The following is a 23,784-nucleotide window of genomic DNA, read 5'->3' as shown; positions in this document are numbered from 1 at the left end:
TCACAAAATATTCCAGATAAACAAACTTAAATCCTCATCTGCCTCCTCCTCTTCATCTTGGTTAATATGGAAGTAACCTAATTCATAACTCTCTTTGCTACTAGCAACTATGTGCAATCAATCACATAGATTATACCTCTTCAAATATATTTTTGGTGAGATATTTTAAATACCTTTTGAGAAAGTCACCTCAGAAATTACAGCCATCTTGCTCTTGCTCCACTGAATGGCCACAGCACCTCCACCAAGATTCCCATCTTCCTGCTCACATTGGTTCTGTCCTGAAGAAACTACTCAAAATTGGCACATTTGTAATTCCATCGTTTACACAGCAGGTGTAGCGCAGGGTGAACTTCAGAACCTGCAATTTTTTTGCTCCCCTTCACCACAGGCTTTTTTACAGGTGCCAGGCAGCAGCCTACAAGACATATATATATATATTTTTTTTTTTGTGGGACCCTTGCTGGTGGCCGGGGAATGAACCAGCGCTGCAGAGGCTGCCGGCAGCCGGGCAGCCTCGCAGTTCAGCACTCAAGCACTGCGCTACCAAGGGAAGCTCTACAAGACCTATTCTTGATGTGGATCTCAAACTACTCTGTCATGCCATGGCTTTTTAACCTGTTCATAGACTTCAAAGAGCATTTGAAGGATGTTGATTAGCTATTCAATGAGGAAAATACTCTTCATGCTTCAATGTACTCAACAAACTTTCCCACGTTTCTAAGCCCTTTAGATAAGATTAAAACAGACAATGGCAGGGCCTCTCCTGGTGGTGAAGTGGGTTGAGTGCAGTGCTGTGAAGCTGTCCTCAGCATCCGCAGTGCGAATTTGATTCCTGGCCAGTCAGGGAGAAACCCACATGGTGTGGCAGACCTCTCCTGTCTCTCCTGCTGCTCCCCTCAGCAGTGTATTTCAGTCAATCTGCCTGTTCTGTTCCCCACTCTGTCTCTGGTGAATTCTCTCGCCCTCCCACGCCTCTGACCTGTACCCCAGTTCTTGTATAAATAAAAAAAAAAAATCTTTAAAAAAAAAAAAAAAGACAACCTGGCAGTGGGCTGTCAGGACATTTTTCTTTTTCCTCAAAAACTAGGGATGATTCAGAAGAGTATGAGACTAACACAAATGGATGCAAGCTAATCCTAAGCATCTAATTCCTGACTTTACAGTTTTAAATCGAGAAGAATAATAAATAGTTTGTCTTCTTCTTTAAGAGCCTTTAGAAAAGACAAGATAATTTTTATATAAATATTTATTGAGACTCTATTAACCACTGGACAACTAGGACCAGCAAGACACTGTCCTAGTTCCTGGGGACCTTGAGGTATAGAAGAAAGGCAGCTAACTAAGCAGTAAGTTAATGACAATATTTGATGTGTGTTATGACAGAGGAAATTTAGGGTGCTCTAGTGTCAAGGAAAAGTCAATGAAAGACTTTCTGGATGAAGTGCTTCCTAAAAGATACCTGAAGTAGGTGAGTCAGAATTAGTCAGGAAACGTAGAGAGGTACAAGGGTGTTTGAAGCAATCTCCAAAGCATTTATTTGTCTGTACAAATGAAAGCACAGTGAAATCATGGAAGGAAAAGAAATTCAAAATGACTAGATTTCAAAGGGAGAGGGTGGAATGGAAAGAAATGAAGTTGAAATCCAAGGATGAGATTGAAGAGAAAATTGCAAGCCATATTAAGGATTTTTTTTTTTCTGCTGTAAGGAATATCTGAAAGCATTGAAGTTATTCTTAGTTTAGAAAACATCACTGACCACAATATGACCAAAATATTAGGGGCAAATTAGGATGTAGAAGAGCAGTGAAGACACTGTGACAGGTAATGGTTGCTTGGCCTAGGAGAGCGGCAGCAGGAATAGAGAGAAATGAATTGAGTTGGAGATTTTAGAAAATCAAATAAGTTGACTAAAAGGGCAGTGAAAGGAAGGACAAAGGAAGATGGCAAATGAATAAGGAAGAAGCACGATGATAGCTGGAAAGTGAGGTTATTACTGAGCTCAAAAATATGATTCTAGGAATTTAAGCATAGTGCTCTGTTTTCATCAAAGACTAAAAAATAGTATAAGTGATTCAGTCTTTCTAGTTAATGGTTCTATAACTATCTCCTAGTCATTCAGAGCTAAGAGGCAATTTAATTTTTCAAGTCATCTCTAGCTCTAAATAAAATTCACAGTACTCTCTGTGAAACAGCCATCTTCATTCAGACTTCAGTTAGCCTCCCCCACATGTAAGGAAGAAATCCAATGTTCACACTTCTAACACTATAAAATATCTGTTTGTAAATACTCATCTGCTTAGCATAATTTGAGAATGTACAGATTGGGAAAAGTTTGATGCAAAGTAGCTTAAACTATAAATCAAAAAGTATCTTTTCTATGTAACATTATAAATTCTTTTAGTGATATGAAGAATTAACCCATTCTTTAGACAGAAATAATTAAGCAAACAAAAATGGGTTGCCTAATGGGTTGCCATAATTAGATACCATCTGAAATGATTTACTGAAAGAATAAAGAATATTAATCTATTCATAGCATGGAGAATTTTCAGTATTTATATAAGATTCTTTATGAAATATATATTATGTATGCTAATTTTTTAAAGACTTATTTATTATGCATGCAAGAACTGGGGTACAGGCCGGAGGTGTGTGGAGTGAGAGGATTCACCAGAGACAGAGTGGGGAACAGAACAGGCAGACTGACCAAAATATACTGCTGAGGGGAGCAGCGGGCGAGTCAGGAGAGGTCTGCTGAACCATGTGGGCATCTTCCTGGCTGGGGATCGAACTTGTGCTGCAGTGGCTGCAGATTGCTTCATAGGTTGCATCTTAACCCCTTGCGCCACCAGGGAGGCCATATATATGCTAAATTATTGATGAGCAAAAGACACTAGAAAATTTTCACATATCAACATTTCCTACTAGAGGTAAGATGAAGTAAGTATTTTTATGGGAAATAAAAATACTAAAAATATATATTAGAAATCTACCCTGCTCAATATCAACATGCCAAGAATATATTTGAAAAAACCAACATTACAAGAAGGGAACATAATAACTTTGAAATCTTACTAATCAAGATACCATTTTAATATAATTTTTTCTTTAAAAAAGTCCATGGCAAACCTAGTATGAGTGGAGGATTTGGAAGCCTACCCTGCATGGGTATAGTGACAAAGATAAATTCCTTGCCTCTTCTGCCCCAAATCTGTTCATCCTTGTATGTGCCCTATCTTAGAGCTAGTTTGTTTTTGCTCCTCTGCAAAAAAATAAAAATCTGGAAAGCATGCAAGACCTCATCCCTACTCTCGATTCTGTTTCTGATTTCAGTCAAGTGAACTTCCTAAATGTGGCTCAAATCATGTTTTGTTCTCAAAACCTCTCACCTTTCATATCTGTCACCTGAGTTATTGCAGTATTCTTCTAACTATGTTCCCTACATCAAGTTCTCTCTTTTCTTTCAAATCCGTCATCCGGATCCAACCAGAGAGATCCATAGATAAGATGAGGTCACACACTGTCTAAATTCCCTCACCACCTTTCCACCACTCCTTTTAGGATATAGCTTTTATTTCTTCTTTGAAAGCTTTTAATGGAATTTCAATGTTATGGCCTCAGAGACTTCGAGTCATAATGACAGAACAACATCTTGCATCAGACTAATGCTTCTTGTGAAAACAATTATAAACTGCACATAAATACCTTAAAGATAATTTAAAGGCATCGGAGAGTGACCAAAAACAGGCAGAAGTCAGAGATGATTTGACCCCTGAAATTTGGAAATCAGACAGTGTGTATAGTTTTTCCCAAGACTCTTTCTGATCTCTGTAGTGTTTGAAATATAGAACTCAAAAAAAAAAAAAAATCTGCAGTCTTATTGGTCTGAGGACTCAAATTAAGGTTTTCCCACCCAGAAAAGATGAAATTACAGAAAGACAAACCTCAGAAATTACCTATAAATATCCCCTCCCTGGCTATGTCTTCAACTACATGGGTATAGAGAAGAGACTCCCAGAAAGCCAGAAGGAAAAGAACTAGAAGTCTGTATTAACAAATCTGCTACCTGCTACACAGAAAGAGTTTAGAGTAAGAAGTCCAACCAAGTTAGAAGAACTCGGTAAACATTTGAGGTTTTCCATTGGAATTCCAGAAATGGCACATGTTGAAAATACAGACTATATTCCAGGACTGAAGGACTTTTCTGTGGGACTAAGGACGAACTACAAGTGGTCTTATTTGGAAAATTGTACAACCAAACCCTCCTCCTCCAGTTGAATACAACTTACCTCTAATTTAAGTGTCTGCTAGAAGGAAACTTAACTCTAATTAGAGTGAGGGGTAGCAAGCTGTAGCCTATAGCTTACCTCCAATGACCCTAAGATAAGGATGATTTTACATTCTAAAAGGGCTAAAGATGAGGAGGCAGCAGAAGTAAGAAAAGATGAGAGAAAAGAAGCAAAAACTATGGGTGGCCCACAAAGCTTAAATTGCCTATTACTGTTTCTTTACAAAAACAATTTTCCATTTCCAGATTGTTTCCGTAGACACAGAGCATAATTTAGTATTTGTACAAGAGATGCTTAAACATTCCAACTGTACTAAAGAAAGTAAAAAATAAAACTGTCCATGTCTCCATTTCCACTCCCCGCTTTACTAGTGTCAACAGGATCTCCTATATCCATATATTTACGCACACCTCTAAAAATGGATTATGAAATATAATTATAGCATATACTATTTTCAACTTTTTTTTTAAGATTTATTTTATTTATTTTATAGAAAAACTGAGGTACAGGCCAGGTGCGCGGGAGGGTGAGAGAATTCACCAGAGGCAGAGTGGGGAACGAACAGGCAGACTGACTGAAATACACTGCTGAGAGGAGCAGCTGGCGAGACAGGAGAGGTCTGCTGCGCCATGTGGGACTCTCGCCGGCCAGCCGGGATCGAACTGGCACTGCAGAGGCTGCGGACAGCTTCACAGAGCTGCACTCAACCACCTGTGCCACCAGGGGAGGCCCTCAACTTGTTTCTTAACATTTAATAGTAGATGCTTCCTATTTTTCCATACTAACACATTCAAATCATTGTTTTCATCTATTGCTTAGAAAACCTATTGCTTTATATCTCTACATGGATGTAGCTTAACTTAGTCAGATCTTTATTTTTTTTTTTAAGATTTATTTATTTATTTATACAACACTGGGTACAGTCAGAAGCGCGGGAGGGTGAGAGAATTCACCAGAGCCAGAGCAGGGAGCAGAGCAGGCAGAAGGACCGAAGTACACTGCTGAGGGGAGCAGTGGGTGGCAGGAGAGGTCTGCGCGCCATGCGGGACCCTCGCCCGGTGGCCGGGGAGCAGCCGGGGAGTAGCCAGGGAGTAGCCAGGGATCGAACCGGCGCTGCAGAGGCTGCGGGCAGCTTCACAACCCAGCGCTCAACAGCTGCGCCACCGGGGAGGCCCAACTTAGTCAGATCTTTAAAAGGAAATATTTAGTTTCCAACTTTTGCTTATTGTTATTAATATATCTCTTGATGATGCACATATAGCATTTTGGAAATGTATTCACAGAAAAAAAAAACTTCTAGAATAGGAATCTAGGTCAAAATGTAAAATATTTAAAATTTTGATATTGATAAAATGTCTTCCATAGAGATTGCACTACTTACTAGGGTAGTATGAAAATATTTATTTTTCATTCCCTTTATGAAAGAAAAGAACATAGCACAATCCAGAGTTTCTATACAGTGACTCTCATTATGTTCCATATGCCATTAAAAATTATTAGTAGTGTCTAAAAAAAGAGGCAAATGCATGCCAAATTCAAGAGAAAATTCCAATAATAGAAATAGACCCACACTATTAGGCCATTAAAAAAAAGTTAAAATAATCACAATAAATATGTGAAATATGTTTTCCATAGGCTAAGGAGGAGAAATTCTAGGAGAGATTTGAAAATTAATTAGATGGCATTATCAGTAGGTCCAGACAACAGAAAAAAGGGGTAGTGAGCTTGAAGATTGCTTAATAAAAAACTGCTCAAATGTAAGCTCAAACGAGAAAAAAGCTTCAGTGATCTAAAGGACAGTCAAGAAGTCTGGCATGTGTAATTTGAATTCCAGGAGGCAAAAGAGACAATTTGTCAAAAAAAAGAAATGTATGTCTATATGCATACAGGCTTATTAACTTTTCTAAATTTGATTAAAAAAATATAAGTCACAGATCCAGGAAGCTCAATGACTTCCAAACAGGATAAATATAAATGTTATATTTGAGAAAAGTGCAGGAAGCCCTCAAAGTTGGAGGCTCACTGCACAGAGCTGCTCTATATCTCTACAAAGAGTGTTCTTCTCTCCCTGAGGACAGCGGCCTTGGCTCCTGGTTACAGTAGTTGGGAAAGTTAAAAAAAGAACTTTATCTTCAGTTGCCATATGGGTATACATTTATCATTTTTCGCGCTTCTGCCTTGTGCTAGGCCATTTGGGTGTTTTCATATGTCATGTCATTTAACCCACACCACCGACTGTGATTTTACAGATGAAGAATGTCAGGTTCGCAGAAGCTTGTAACTTGCTCCAGGTCATCATCCTTGTATCCTTTAGAAGCAGAATTTAAATATAATTTTGTCTGTAAATGAAACCTGTACTCGTCACCACTTTTTGCTCAGGCCTCCTTCAATATACACACATACAAGCATAGGCTTCAATAACTATTTGCTAATTGAATGGCTAAAGTTAAGCAATATATTATATGATTCTAGTGACATGTCGCTCACCACCATCCCCCAGGTTAGCTCGGCTGTTTCCTGTAGCCAGTGAAGAAAGTCCTGCTCACACCCTGAGCCAAACCAGACCAAAGCAGCTATTTATTTACAGCTTTAGACTCATCCAATGATTCAATCTAGAATTAGTCTTGTTTCTCTGAGTAGTTAGTGTACTAAGGTGATTCCAACAACCTTTTTTTTTTTCCCTCCATATCTAGCCTGTTACATCTATGGTTGAGGGCTGAACTTGTACTTTAGTTTTCTATTGTATATTCCATTTGCCCATTTTTGTCTGGGGCTACTCTTGACTGGAGCCTAGTCATGAATATACCTTTCAGTTTGAGTAGACCCTACCCTTTTTATCCACTGGCCAGGACCCTGCACCAAACAATATATGTGGAGCTGTACCAAAGACTTGAAAACATATTCTGTCTACCATGGTTATCAAACACAAACCCAGTTTACTTTTTGGTGTGAGGGGCACTGGAAAGTGTGCCTTTATTCACATCTATTATGATTGTCCTGTCATCGAAAGTCATGCCAGAAAATCATAACATTTCCGCAGAGCCTGATTCCACCCTTTATGCACCAGGCAGATATTGGAGCCCAAAGGCCTAATAATAGGGTCTGCTTAAGATTCAGGAATTTCCAAAATCCAATCCTCATAAGTATGTATATAAATATGAAGGCTGGTAGTAGTTGTGATTGGTTAGCATTCAATCTAAGGTAACACACTTTAAACTTTATTTTTATAAGATTACAGTATTAACTAACATTTATTGAGTAGTTGCTATGGGCCAGATTTACATACGTATTATTTCACTTAATCCTCACAACAACCACACAAAGAATGTGAATAATGGTCTCCAAAAGATATCCACATCTTAAACTCTGAAACCTGTGGATAGGTTATATTACAATGCAAGAATGAAGTAAGATAGCCGATGCAATTCAGGCTGCTGACCTTAAAGTAGGAAGAATATAATGACTTATCAGAGTGGGTCCAAAGTAAACACAGGAGCTCTTCAATGTGGAAGAACAAGGCAGAAGGGTCAGTGTTAGAGTGATGTAATATGAGAAAAACTTAATGGCCAATGCTGCCTTTGAATGTGGAAGCAGATCATGGGCCAAAGAATGTGGTAAGCCCCTCGAGACTAGAAAAGGCAACAAATAGATTGTCTCCCTTAGGGTTTCCAGAAGGACGCAGCCCTGGGCCATATCCTGATTTTTTAGTCCAGTGAGACCCACATCAGACTTCATACCTATAACCTGATAAAAGAGTGTTATTTCTAGCCTCTAATTTTGTGGTCATTTGTTACAGTAGCCACAGGAAAGTAATACAGGAGATACTATTATGCCTCTGAGTTCCAGATGAGAAATTTTATGTCGGTGACTAAGGAGCATTAGCTACCTCACTAAACAAACATTCTGTTATTTGACAGTCTCACAGTTTGGACTATGATGATGGTGAATTCTCTGTTTGTTCTGTCTAAGGACATTATTCATTCTGTCACCCCTTCTTTCAACATCAAGGTGAAGCACTGACTCCACTTATAGCCACATAGCATTTGACTTTAAAAGTTAGAAAACTCACCTACATAGAGTAAAGGTACTTTGGGGGGAAAAATTCTTCACCTTACAATCTTACAATTACGAAAATTTCACATAACTCAAGTGGCCAAGGATCCTCTCAGTTCTACTATGATTTTCCAGGTAAGACATTCAAGAACTAAAAAAAAAAAAAAAAAAAAAAAAAAAAAAAAAAAAAATCAAAGAAGGAAGTTAGCCAAGCATAGAAATCTCTCAGAAAATGCTTTAAATCTATCACATAATGGCTTACAATTGGGACTGGCATGTGGATTTTTTAACTGAGCTAAAGTGCCATTTTCTACTATATAAATCAAATAGTTGTATCTCTTGAAGTAAACCACCTCATATTAGTGTCTTTGTCATCATCTAACAGCTTTAGTATTTGTGCCAAATTCTTTAGGGGTGTCAAACACATCACATGAGCCCATTTCATGGTAAGCTTCATATGTGTTTTTATTAATATTACAGTAAATCCTCACCTGCAAAACTCTGAATAATATATTTCTGTGGTAAATCCTTCACTGGGCAATGATCTACAGAGACTAAAATTGCCTCAGGCACCTTCATTTTTAGTACTTTGTTCCAGTGACTTTAATCTATAGCTCACTTCATGAGTAAAGTATACACCAATACTATCTAATGAGGCCTAAGCTCTTTTTGGCTTAAAATATCATTCTCTAGGGAAATGAAATGTGGTTACTATTATGAAGTCAGCTAGTAACATAAAAACTATGTTTAGCAATTTATTAATTTCACTTGTAAGGCTGCAGAGCAGAGAGCCAAGACAACAATGACTTTAATCCTTTGTTCCTTATCCTATTTCCACCCACTGACAGGCAGCATTTGGTTGGCTCCTAAGGCTAAGCTTAGGAGTCTTGCTGGAGAAGAACTCTTCTCCACCCCTCACCCTCAAGCTCTCCCTGGTCACGCAAATAAACTCTCAGGAACTGTTCTCACATGTGCTCAGGCCCTGTTCACATTTAAGTCTCAGCCGTGGCCCTTCATTTCTGGCTTTCTATCTTGGATGACTCAGAAAAACTAAAGATCAGGAAGAATATTTTTCTTCTTATGCATGTACAGTAATTTTATGTGAACATCATGATTTTATTAGTCACCTAGAGGCATAATATTGCTATGTAACAAATGATCCCTAAAACTCAGTAGCTTACATCACTCAAAATGTATTCTCACGCTTGTGGCTATACGTGATCTGGTTTGCTAATCCATGCTCTGGGTTGGCTAGCCTTGGTTCCTGGCTGCAAGTTCAGTTCAAGTCTGTTCCAAGTGTCTAAGTTTTGGGATGAGGCTGATAGGGAAGCAGCTACCCAGGCATGTGCTGTTCATGGAGCAGGAGAGCAGGACCAATCAGACATGTTTCTGATCTCTGCTTGCATCGCCCACATCCTGTTACCAAAGAAAGTTACACGGCCAAGCCCAAAGTCAGAGTAGGAGGAAGTGCTTCATTCACATGAGAACAAGGCAAAGGAGAGAATGATTTAAATCTGTCATGGGAGAATGAAGAATTGAAATCCAAAATTCAATCTACCGCAATGGCCCATGTGCATATATATGTTGAGTTTCCTGGTAAACCAATTCCTGGCAGGAGCTGTGTAGAGGAGAGGTTTAAAAAAAAAAAGTAAGCTTACCATTCAAATAGCTATGAGTTCCTAGCAATATATCAGATTAGGCAATTATAGGTTTTGGTTTTTTTTTTATTTTTATTTTTTAGATTTATTTATTTATTTATACAAGCACTGGGTACAGTCAGAAGCACGGGAGGGTGAGAGAATTCACCAGAGCCAGAGGGGAGAGCAGAGCAGGCAGGCTGATGAAGTACACTGCTGAGGGGAGCAGTGGGCAGCAGGAGAGGTCTATCGCGCCATGTGGGACCCTCACCCGGTGGCCAGGGATCCAACCGGCACTGCAGAGGCTGCGGGCAGCTTTGCAATCCAGCGCTCAACCACTGTGCCACCGGGGAGGCCCTAGGCAATTATAGGTTTTGATAACACTAGATGGTTTTATTTGCTAACACCTTAATCCTTGCATTTTTAGCATAATAATAATATAGCCACACTTTATGCCACAATTCCTTTCCCATCTCCCCCACATACACACACATTCCATGCAGATATTCTGCTACCTGCACTGACGTATATAAAATAATACCAGCTCTGGAATTTGAAAGACCTGAATTTGAATCACAGATCTTCTGAGTATTTGCAAATTGACCCTGAGTAAGTCCTCCCACACTTCTTCCTGTAAGTTTCCTCATGGGTAAATTGTGATAATTCCAAATTCCTGTAAGGATTACCCATGGGCTCTCTATCCTGCTGTTTGTACTTTACCCAAAAACCCAGCACAGAAATTTGCACAGAAATGTCCATGATCATTTGTACATTTTAGCCATTTGTTGGGGGACAAATAATAGGGCCGGGCATTGGGAGATATCAGGAGCACATCATCTGGAGCACTTTCTTTTTTTTTTTAATTTTATTTTTATATTCCCCATACAATTACAACCCCCTTATTTTGACCCAAGCCCTCCTTTTCCCGCCCCTCAGCCCCCATAGAGTGTCTCTGGTTCATAGTTGTTTGTTGATTTTGATATTTTCTTTCTTATAGTTATTCTTTTTCCTGGTCCCTTATTTAGGTTTTCTAGATTCCTGCTATGAGTGAGACCATCCGGTATTTTTCTTTTTCTTTCTGGCTTATTTTGCTGAGCATGATCCCTTCCAGTGCCATCCATGTTGCTGCAAATTGCATGTGTTTATCTTTTTTGATTGCTGAGTAATATTCCATTGTAAATGCAAATCAAAACTACAATGAGATACCATCTCACACCAGTGAGAATGGCACATATTAAAAAAACTAGCAACAGCAAATGTTGGTGAGGACGTAGAGAAAAAGGAACTCTCCTGCACTGCTGGTGGGAGTGCAAACTGGTCCAACCACTATGGAAAGCTGTGTGGAGATTCCTCAACCTACTAAAGATAGAGCTTTCATATGATCCAGCAATTCCACTCCTAGGTATTTACCCAAAGGACACAGAAACATTAATTCCAAAGAGCACCTGCGCGCCTATGTTTATAGCAGCACTATTTACAATAGCTAAGCTTTGGAAACAACCCAAATGCCCAAAAATAGATGACTGGATCAAGAAGATGTGGTACATATATACAATGGAGCACTTTCTCATGGTCAGCAAGTCCCTGGCTCTGCTCTCATTCCTGGGGTATATCATAAGAAGGGAAAAGTATGGAATTTCAAGCATGTGAGCATCTAATTGTACAATCAATTTCTAACTAGGCTACAGAGAAAAGCAGATTCCGCCCCTGCCAGGGTGCTTTAGGTCAGCAGGACTTAGAAGTTTCAAGCACTCCTTTATAGGACAGGATCCTTTGAGTCCCTATACTCCACCTCAAAGTTAATGTTTGACCCTATTTCAATTTCCTAAAAGGTAGCATATTTATAGTTCTTGTGAAAAGTTGTATCATCAATTACTAACATAGTCTATTTCAAGAAGGTAGGGTTCATCTCTCTTTTTTAACCACTGTATCCTTTTTTAACCACTTGACACAGCAGCTTCTCTTTAATTGTCAAATAAGTAAAAGAATTAATGACTAAACCTGGATTTTATACAAACTGAAGGACTTCTTAATTAAATACAAACTAAGCTCACTATTTCTTAACTCAAAAGGCATTTTTACTCTCTCATAAGCTACTGTTTCAAATAACTACCTGTCCTAGATCTAAAGATTTGAATTATAATAAATTACTTTGAAATGTATTATGTAATAGTTCAGTTTTATACTTTATACAATTTTATACTATGCGTATAGCATTTAAGGGTTAAAGAGGAGATATTATAATCTAACAAGGGACATATCTGAATTTATAAAATGAATAATAGTGTTAAAATGAAGCTCTCATTTCACAGTTTGACCTTTTTTAAGATTCATGTATTTATGCATACAAGAACTGGAGTGTAAGCCAGAGTTGAGGGGGGTGAGAGGATTCACCAGAGAGAGTGGGGAGCAGACAGGCAGAGCCACTGAAATACATTGCTGAGGGAGCAGTGGGCAAGGCAGGAGAAGTCTGCTGTGCCATGTGGGTTACTCCCAGGCCAATTGGAAACAATTGATGTAATTACACTTTGACTTATTTATGTTTATTGTATTTTTTTAGCATAAAAAGTAAGTTTGGGGCAATCATTTAAAAGGATTATCAAAAAATCACACTTCAGAATTTGCACTGAAATAGTAGTTCAGGGTTTGCCAAGGAATTCACTAATCTATGAAGTTGTGTGCATGTCTGTGCACACAAGTGTGTGGGTATAGCTATAGTGTATCTATTATAATCTGTTACTTGATATAAATATATATGTAATACACAAGTGTATATAATATTTTATTCATGTAGTTTTGAATACAATGCACAAGTAATATAAAAGTATAGATATGTTTTCAAAAGTGCATTAAATCATAGTGGGTCCTTGCCTTACGTTCATTGCAGCACTATTTATAACACCCAAGCATGGTAATAACCTAGGTACTCAATGACACATGAGTGGATTAAGAAGATAGGGTATATATGTACATATATATGCATAATGGAATACTACTCAGCTGTTAAAAAATGGTGAATTCTTGCTATTTGTAACAATGTGAATGGAACTGGAAATAAGTCCAAAGGAGAAAAACAAATACTGGATGATTTCATTCATGTGGAATGTAGCGAAACTAAACAAAGGAAATGATAAACTTAAACCAAAACAACCCTAGAAATATGACTATAAAATCAAGGCTTCTAGAGGGGGCGATGAGGCCTAAGGTTCTACAATGAAGGACTGTGTGTGCTTTGGTGGTAAGTGTGTGTGGTTAACATACATCTGAAATGGTGTCATCCTGTTTCCCTGAATCATATACAGTGTTGTAAACCAACGTTACCTCAACAACAGCAACAAAAGTGGGTGAGAAACTGACCAGGGAATTCTCGCGAGAATTGTCCTCTAGTGCTGGAAACCCTCTTGGGATTTGTGGCCATACATGTGAAGCAGTTGTGCTTCCTTCCCACCCTGTTCAGCTGCTCGAAAGCAGATGTGGAGTAGGCAGAGTTGAATGTAAACAGGGTTTGGGTTTTGCCAGAGAAGCACAATGGAGATAAAGATGAAGAGATGAGGGTACATGCAAGGTGGAGGGAAAGGCAGTGGGCAAGTTGCTGAAATCCTGCTTAAAGTGTAGCAACTAGGAGAGGAAATGAAAGCAGTTTAATATGACCTTGAGGAAATGGGTTTCTGAAAGAGAAGCAATAATGAAAAATAAGAAGAATGCTTATTTTCCTATCCTCACCTCCAGGACCTGGAAATGTAGGCTATCAAAGCAAGAACCTTTTAAAAGGCTGTTGGTCAGCAGGATGCAAGGGGAGTACCAGCAGAACAAGAAGGAGAAGCTAATTTAAGAGTTTGAAGGCAGAAGAGATTAAGTTGTTCAAGCTCTGTGTTCCGCTAGCCACACTGAAAAGGACTACAGATTTGGAAGGGATGGTAGAGGGAGTCAGAGGAGGGATGCAGCAATGAGATGAGAGTCTGTATCCTGTGTTGCTATGAGAAGCTTGGACTTCCCATGGTGACTAAGACCAATGAGAGTAAAAACATGATTAACCCGAGGGACTCTTAGGGAAAAATTGGAAATTAATTTTTTAAAGATTTATTTATTTATGAATACAAGAACTGGGGTACAGGCCAGATGTGTGGGGGGTAAGAGGATGCACCAGAGACAGAGTGGGGAACAGAACAGGCAAATCAACTGAAATACACTGCTGAGGGGAGCAGTGGTAAGGCAGGAGAGGTCTGCTACACCATGTGGGCTGCTCCCTGGCTGGGGATCTAACTCATGCTGCAGCGGCTGGTCCTTCCCAGCAAATTCTTTTTCTTATTTATCTTTTTATCCCCAGCACTTAGCTTAGTCCCTGGTATATAGGAGGTGCTTAATTAATGATATACTGAAAGGAAATGCTGAAAATGTCAAAGGCATGGTTTTGTTGTGCTAGAGTGAAGTAATCAAGTGAGGCATAATATTTTGCTAGAATTTCTATATTGTAACCTTACCAAGCTGGGCCTATTACTAGGGCACTTCCATTTCTAACCACAAACAGCACTTTTATTTTTTACTCATTTAAAGAATTAAAATAGTTTCTGCCAGGAATTGAAACCATGATATATGTGTTTAAGAATTACATTAAGAAATCAATATTTCCAGCTTGCACTGAGTGCATAGGCATCCTTCAATTCAAGAGTATGAACAGTGTATATGCTTAAAATTAATTTCATGAAAAGGAAAGATAAATTAGGTCAGCTGACACAAAGAAACAAGAGGCCTGCAAATTGTCTTTAGTACTAAATTTTTTGTTCTTCGGGAGTATAGGGTTTTCCCCTTTCTTTGGAGAGTGGTATTTGGAATAGGTGCAATCTAGCACAAAGCAGACTCTAAGAATCTGCCATCTGCTGTCAGCCTCTGGTAGAATTCTGTCATATTTTCCCCTTATTGATAACTACATACCTCAAAAGGCTAAAAACTAAAGGAATGTGGTGGTTGCTAGAATATTTTGTTTAGTTTCTCTAATGCAGTAAATCAAAATAAACCCCAAAGTTAAGAATTTACTGATGAGTGAGAAAAAGAAGAAAAATAGAAGTACAGGCTAGTCCTATCTAGATACAATACAGAAGTAGTAAAAGAAAAGATTCAAAGGAAAAGATTCATATAAACAAAAATTTGTAAAAATAAATAAATAAAAGCCTTCATAACGTTATTCAAAGTCTCTTAACTACAAACAGGCACAATCAGAATTGAAACCCTGGAAATCTGGCTTCATGATCATTGAACTATGAATTATTCTTCTTTGTGAAGTTTTCCTATACTGTTATTGAGATTTTTTTTTTTCAGTGTTTTTGATTTCCCTTGAAGTGATCATGAAGTGAAATGGCCAAGTGAGCTGCCTGGGAAAAGGAATTTACTTCTTTAAAGCTCTAGAAAGTTTGCTGGGATATAGTTTCTGTGTGAATTGAATGGCTGGAATATATTCACCTCTAGCTGATACCACTTAGCTATAAGGTTCTATTATTGTCTCTTTTTCAGGATTTATTTCTAGAGCATTCTCACAGAAAATTTTGGGAAAAAATATACTCTCATTTCCTTCTTTCCAAAGACTGAGTTTGAAGCCATTCTGGCTTGTGATCACCCCACTCTGTCCCCTAAATTTACTCTCTTGTCACTGTGCTTTGAATTAGTTGTTTGTTTGATTGCAAGTTGATTTCTTCCACTATGTTATAAACTCCTTGACAGTCAAATCCTGTGTCTTATTCATTCAAGACTACCCTGTAGCTAGGGGGCCATGTAGTTTATTATCCAGTTCAGGACAATTTTAAAAGTGAAAAAGGTAAGTGAGGTTGCCAGAAGGGGAAGGTAGAAGTGGGTAGTAAAGGAGGGAGAGGACCCAATGGGCTATGGATGGAGGATGAAGGATGCTTTGGTGGTAGGCATGGTGTGGGAGCATATATCTGAAGTCCTGTGAACCTATATACTCTTCAAACATACATAATGTTGTAAATCAACATTACACTGCAATAAAAAATAATAGAATTTTTAAAAGTAAAAATAAATTAATACCCAAGACACTAAATATAAAGCTGGACTGGCTTTGGAGCACATGGTAAGTACAAGAATAAATTCTGGCATCACAGGCACTAGGTCCCAACCAGATTCTCACAGCAGCCCCCTTGTTGACCTCATGGACCTCAAGGTCGCTGCTTATCTTCTCTACAACATGGTTTGCTCATGGGCATGATAGGACTGTCCACTCATGCTACTTTGAGAATTAAATAAGAGAGTTTATGAGATGTATTTATCTTAGGATCATGTGAGTCTATCTAGGAAGGGTTCGGGAAAGAAGTTTATTAAATCCTTCACTGAGACAAATCTGAATTTTCTCCCCATTTTTTACTTGTCTTTCGAATCTTCTTTCCTTTCCAATAGGATCTTTATGTGCAATTCTTAGCTTTTCTTTCTGCTTTGCTCTGGAATTGCTCATTAGGATCTGTGGATTTTATCATACTTTTTTTTTTTATCATGTGGATTTTATCATACATTCTTATGTAAGAAAAAATAAATTCATTTAAACCAAAAAAAATCAGGATTGTAGATAGTGGTGGGTATATAGTATGGCAATATACACCCGAAGAGCTGTGAGTCTGTACCTCTGAATCAGAGACAGTATTATAAAACAACATTACTTCAATGAAAAATAATACAAAGACAGGGCCTTCCTGATGGCACAAGGGATTAAGTCTCAGCACTATAAAGCTATCGCCAGTCACTGCAGCACAAGTTCCATCCCCGGCCAGGGAGCTACCCACATGGCGCAGCAGACCTCTCCTGTCTTGTAGGCTGCTCCCTCAGCAGTGTATTTCAGTCAATCCACCTGTTCTCAGGTGAATCCTCTCCCCACTCTGTCTCTGGTGAATCCTCTCACCCCTGCACCTCTGGCCTACACCCCAGCTCATGTATGCATAAATAAATAAATCTTTTTTAAAAAATATGAACTCTTGTCATTTGTGGTAACATAGATGGAACAGGAGAGGATTATGCTAAGTGAAATGAGTCAGAAGGAAAAAGACTAATATTGAATGGTATCGCTTATATGTGGAATATAGGGAAACAAAACACAGGGTCAGATAAAAGCAAACTAATAACAAATCCTTAACATCTGACTGCAAAACTAAGGCAGCCAAAAGGGAAAAGTGGTGAGGAAGGAGGCCCAATGGAGCAAGGTAGAGGATTTGGGGGGCTTTGGTGGTGGGCATGTTTGAACCTATAAGCCCTAAAATAAATACAGTGTTGTAAACCAACATTACCTTAATAAATATGATGGGATGGGGGTGGGGGGAGTCGTTTTTTAGCTTATCCCTAAATGCACCTCTCTCTTTACCTCTTTCTGACTTTTCTAAATTCCTTCCCTGAGTAACTCATTGTGAAGTCTTTGTTTCCCTTGGATGCTAGCCAGGCACTTATGCAACCTTGGTCACCTTGAGCTGAATTCTTTTGGCCTGGTTTGAGACTGGCCCCCAGGTTGGCATGGTTCCAGTGAGACTGGGATGCACTATATTCTTTTGTGTGATCTGTACCCACAATTATGACAGCTGAGCTAATCGTAGGCACACAGAATAATCCCTTTACTATTGTTTTCCAGTCGTGACTTCGGCCCGTTCAGTTTCATCACTGCTTTCTCTGCGGACAGTTGGAGCTCTACTTCGAGGTAGGACCTGGTTTGACTCACCCAACCTCCAACCAAGTTATAGAACTCTCAGCCTCAGACCTCCTACTGTTATCTACCACCAGGAATTTTTAGTGACAATATGTGCAGGTACTATTAGCTAGCAATTTATAGTCAACTTAAATAAATGAATGATCCATCTGAACTAGCTCGTTGGGGAGAATACTAAATTCACCTTTCAAGGAGTCAGCTCACTTACGTGAACCCCTTTCTATCCCTCACCCACCATACTGAGCAGACTTCTGGGGGCCTTTTAAAATTTTTATAAGTCACCAACAAACCATAATCTTTTTCTTTTCATTGAGACACTTATAGACTTAATACAGGTATCCTGCAGAACACGTATGTGTTCTGAGACATGATGAGAGAAAAAATGATATGAAATCAGACCAACCCACAATTTGGTAATGGGCGGCTATTGACAAATAATAGCCTGTCACTTCCCGCATGTGAGCTAAGAGGAACTTCTGCTGTTTCAGTTTCCTGGTTTTGAACAACACAATTCAGAAAAGTTATCAAAGTATATACTGAAGTGCATGCATTTTTCACTTATCTAATATCAGAACCTGGTGACTATTTTACTGTAAACACCCTAAGCTGAACTTTGGAATTTAAGAATGTTGCTTAAAATTCATGACTCAAAACAATAAATGAAGAATATGGTATAAGAGAATGAAAGAGAGAGGATTCATTCTCTAATTCTATATTGATTCTATAACTGTAGACTTCAGGTAGAGCACCTCTTTTTCACCAAATCATAGATATTTGAGGTACCATCTGCACTATAGACCTGCCTCCTACAGTCTGTTGGCCAGGCTGCCACTGGATGGGCAGAGCTCATGCCTGGCGCCACGTCCCTCTGAGAGCCATAGTGTCTGACATCCCACTTCACTTACAAGTGTGACAGGAAGAGTCTCCCTGGTGGTGCAAGGGGTTAAGTTTCAGCATTATGACGCTATCAGCAGCCACTGCAGCACAAGTTCAATTCCCTGCCAGGGAGCTAACCCAAATGGTGCAGCAGACCTCTCCTGACTTGCCAGCTGCTCCCCTCAGCAGTGTATTTCAGTGGATCTGACTGTTCTGCTCCCCACTCTGTCTCTGGTGAATCCTCTCACCCCCCACCTCTGCACCTCTGGCCTGCACCCCAGCTCTTGCATGCATAAATAAATAAAATAAATCTTTTTTAAAAAAGGATTGTGATAGGGAGAACAGTAGTTATTGGTAATTTGTAATATAATAGAAAAGTTTACATGTTTTATTCCACTTAATTCTGGGGCAGTTATTATGCTGATTTTATAGGTAAACATAATAAGATTCAGAGAATTATAGATCTTTATAAAATAGACCGAACAATGAGTGATGAACTTGTTGAAGGATGGAAATTTGCCCAAGGTCACACATCTGACACCAGACTCGTTTCCCTCCAAGGGACGTGGCTATCACAGCGATTGCCTCCCCAGGTATCTGCTTATATCTGCATCCTTCCTCCAGGAATGTACAGTAGCAATGGAAAAGCAAAGAGAGCTTCCCTGGTGGCACCAGGGGCTGGGACGCAGCCTGTGAAGCTATCCTCAGCCACTACAGCATGAGTTTGATCCCCCGGCCCACAGGGGAGCAGCCCATATAGCACAGCAGACCTCTCCGGACTCGCCCGCTGCTCCCCTCAGCAGTGTACTTCTGTCAATCTGCCTGTTCTTTTCCCACAGTCTCTGGTGAATCCTCTCACCCTCCATATCTCTGGCCTGTACCCCAGCTCTTGTATGCATAAGTAAATCAATCTTTAAGAGGAGTGAGAGCCAATTTTTTTTTTAAAGATTGATTTATTTATGCATACAAGAGCTAGGGTGCAGGTCAGAGATGCGGGGGTGAGAGGATTCACCAGAGACAGAGTATGGAGCAGAACAGGCAGAAATACACTGCTGAGGGGAGCAGCAGGCAAGACAGGAGAGGTCTGCTGCACCACGTGGATCACCTCCCTGGCTGGGGATTGAACTCGTGCTGCAGCGGCTGCAGATAGCTTCATAGTGCTGTGTCTTAACCCCTTGCGCCACCAAGGAGGACCCTTTTTCTTTATTTTTTAAATTTATTAATTTATTTTTAACTGAGCTAACATTGAGGGATCCCCACCAGGTATTACCATCGCAGTGCGTCCACCACCAACTCACCCATACTCCACCACCACAGACCATGATGCCTCCTTCCCTCCCGGTGAGGGCAGATTATAGATAGCAAAGCCCACTCCACCAGAAGTATTTTGCTGCCCCTCAGCAACCACTGTTCCGTTCCCAGGCCCCTCCCCTGTTGAAATGTAAGCATTTCCTTTAGCCCTTTCTAGATGTGTTAAGATCTGGTTTTATTTCTTCACTCTCAATTCCAAGGGGACCATCTATTGATCCTCAGAGTTGCTGCCAAACTAGATCGAGTTCTCCTCTTAAAACCATAGCTTGCACACCTTTAAAAATAAAAACAACGCAGAAGTGACTTGGAAGATTGATCACTCCTCTTTAAGAAGATTAAAGGGCACAATTTTCAAAGAATGGATTTATCTTCTAATAAAATCTAAATGTAAAAACCAATGATACTCCATTGCCCTCCCGTCGCTTCCTATGATAAAACTTCCATTAAAAAATGGAAAACAATCTAATATCTTGCTTTTCAATCCATCCTCCACACCAAATTACAAATTAAGTCACGATTGAATCTCCTACTTAAAGCACATCAGTGCTCCGTGTGCCCTATAGAATACAATCAGAATGCCTCCTTTCTGTGTTATTAAACCATTAGAGACTCAGATGCGCTGGAGGCAAGGTTAATGACTGAACCAGAGGGGAGAGAGCTGGGACAAGCTGTGTCATCCACTGGTGCTGCGCTCAAATTCCAACAGAATTGCCAGACCCTCTAAATAGTCTAGGAAGTCTGAAAATCCAGACTTTTCCATGTAAATGATCCTAAAATGTAAATGCTGACACTTTTTTTTTCCAAACACTGAATAAGCCAAACAACACCCATCTAATTTCTAAACACAGCCCACAGGTCCATTTGTAATATTGGACTCTTGTGCACCCGCAGGACTTCAGCACTCCCTGCTGCTCACGCAGTCTGTGCTCAGATCCTAGTCTGACAGGGCGAGCTGTATAAAGGCACTGCTGGTTCTCATTTTGGTGCCTCTAGTCACAAGTCCTGCCCACACCCCCACCCTGCCTTCTGTTACATGTTCACAAACCCCTTCCTGGCCCCATTTCTTTTTTTTTTTTTTCTATTTTTATATTTCCCCATACAATTGCAACCCCCTTATTTTGATCCCAATCCCTCCTTTTTCTGCCCCCCACGCCCCATAGTGTGTCTCTGGTTCATAGTTGTTTGTTGATTTTGGTTTTTTCTTTCTTATAGTTATTCTTTTTCCTGGTCCCTATTAAGGTTTTCTAGATTCCTGCTATGAGTGAGACCATCCGGTATTTTTCTTTTTCTTTCTGGCTTATTTTGCTGAGCATGATCCCTTCCAGTGCCATCCATGTTGCTGCAAATTGCATGTGTTTATCTTTTTTGAATGCTGAGTAATATTCCATGGTGTATATGTACCACATCTTGATCCAGTCATCTATTTTTGCTGCCCCCTTATCTTACCTGCAAACACAAGGTCATATTTCATGATTCAGCTCAAGGATCCTTCTTGGAGGCGTCCCTCACCCCTACCCACACCATCCCCTCCACTCTGCCCAGACACCTCTCCCTGAATTCTAAATAACTTCCTATTACACCTGTAGTGTTTCCCTCTTTTTTTAATTACCTGACCCTCTAGGAGATGCTAAGCTCCCCAAAGACAAGGACAGTGTGTTATCAACCTCTGCCTTCCCAGCACCTAGTACAATGCCTAATTCAGCATCCTCATCATTAATGCCTGTAGTGCTTACCACATTCTCTTTCCAAATATCTCAGTCTCTCACACCAACCCTGTTTTATCCTCCTCACTGTTGAGGGCAGGAAACTGAAGCACAGAGTATTACAAGATTCAACACCAAATTATCTGCAGCAGAGACCATGCCTCTAAGACTGTTTTCCCTCCCAAGTCAAGCAGTGTTCAGTGAAATCTACGGGTCATTTCCTAGTAGTTGGCCATCCTTCAGCACTTTTTTTTTTTAAGATTTATTTACTTATGCATATGCGAACAGGGACAGAGGTGTGTGTGTTGGGGGCTGAGGGGGGTGCGATTTGAGAGGGTTTACCAGAGACAGAGCAGGGAACAGAACAGGAGGAATGACTGAAATACACTGCTGAGGGGAGCAGTGGGTGAGACAGGAGAGGTCTGCTGTGCCATATGGGTAGCTCCCTGGCTGGGGATCAAACTAGTGCAGCAGAGGCTTCAGATAGCTTCATAGTGCTGAGACTTAACACCTTGCACCATCAGGGAAGCCTCCATCCTTCAGTACTTTAAATCCCATCCTTATATATGTCTCAGTTTCTAATCACATACAAGGGCTCAGAGATGGTTTTGCCAAAAAAGGCAAAACTTTACTAAAATAGTGGGCAAAAATCTAAACTCACTGAGCCTTCTGAATTCAACTGTCCCCTAGATTCAGCATCAGTGAAAAGTGAGTGCAGCCTGACCCAGTGATAACCCCATTAGGGAGTTTCTTTTGGTGCAAACAGCAATTTAAGCAAATATGCCCTTCTGTTTTTTCTGGTGCTCTTTGTTATTTTAGTAAAATCCAAGTTGGGCTTCATGTGGGAAATCAAAGAACTAAAGACAGAGGGACTTTTCATTCCATGCAGAAATGCAACAAAATGCTTTTTATTCCCATTCAAGCAGTTATTTATCTAAATGGCTAAGGAATGGAAGATCTCACAAGAAAGTAAGAGCTAGACCAGCTTCCGTGCCTTCATCCAAGTAAATGTTTCACAGGCCTGTTAAAAGTTTAGGGGCAAGCCTGTCACTCTCAAAAGCTAGTGGGAACCTATACCCCTATATTACATGGAGTGTTGGAAGCTAGTGTTACCTCGATTTTTTAAAAAATACAATTAAAAAACACAATTTTTAAAAATAAATTTTATTTTTATATTCCCCATACAATTGCAACCCCCTTATTTTGACCCCAATCCCTCCCCTCCCCGCCCCCCACCCCCCCATATAGTGTCTCTGGTTCATAGTTTTTTGTTGATTTTGATTTTCACTTTCTTATAGTTATTCATTTTCCTGGTCCCTTATTTAAGTTTTCTAGATTCCTGCTATGAGTGAGACCATCCGGTATTTTTCTTTTTCTTTCTGGCTTATTTCGCTGAGCATGGTCCCTTCCAGCGCCATCCATGTTGCTGCAAATTGCATGTTAAAAAACACAAATTTAAAAAATACAATTTCCTTTGCAGTTCAAGTACTCTAACTGTAGGCATCATTCTTATTTTTAAACTGACTATGAAATTCAACTCAAGTAATTAAATGTTTAGAAAAGGTGACAACCTGATAATAAGTAAGGGACTTTGAGGTACTCTGTTGACATTTAAATAATGTAGCCAAGGACAACGCAGGAAGTCACTTAGTCATTATTAATCAGTAATCTAAAAGCATTGTGTCTGTGCCCAAGTGTGTTTCTCTTGGCTTACATCTGTGAATTGATCATGGAAAAATCTGATAAAAGAACATTCTAAAAGTACGCAGTAAAATCCAAATGGTCGCCATCAATTACAGCTCACTTTTTGTGTGGCTCTAACTTGACATTTAAAACATTTTAGTTATCACCTTGCTTCAAAATGAACAATGTCCCTGTGGTTAAAATTCTACTTTCCTTTCATCAAGACATGTAAGACCTACAAGGTTTAATTCTTTATTTCATGCTGGCTTTTAGTCTTTGAAATAAAGATTTCATGTCCCCTATACGCTTTTATTTCTCCCCAAAGTTTTGTTCTGTGCTCAGCCCCGGGGAACACACTGCCATCTGCTGGTCATTGTTATATAACTCAGAACAGTTTGGGGAAAACCACGTAAATTGTCAGAAGCAGCTGAAATAAATTATAGTATACTTGCCAAGTTAGAATTGTTCTTTAAATTACTATGTTTCTCCATCTTCTGCTTTCTCTCTTTTTCTTTCTTTCTCATATGAAGCCAGTA

The 23,784-nt window shown here is 39.5% G+C and overlaps 1 pseudogene; it reads right to left on the bottom strand.

Annotated features, from left to right (window-relative positions):
• Positions 1 to 21,333, bottom strand: LOC119230482 (60S ribosomal protein L22-like; annotated as a pseudogene).
• Between the last annotated feature and the right edge of the window lie 2,451 nt (positions 21,334 to 23,784).

Source organism: Talpa occidentalis, unplaced genomic scaffold (genome assembly GCF_014898055.3).
Source record: "Talpa occidentalis isolate TD23 unplaced genomic scaffold, MPIMG_talOcc4v2.1 talOcc4.7, whole genome shotgun sequence".
Lineage (NCBI taxonomy): Eukaryota > Metazoa > Chordata > Mammalia > Eulipotyphla > Talpidae > Talpa > Talpa occidentalis.
Note: the sequence above shows the minus strand (reverse complement) of the source record. Positions and strands in the feature narration are given on the sequence as shown.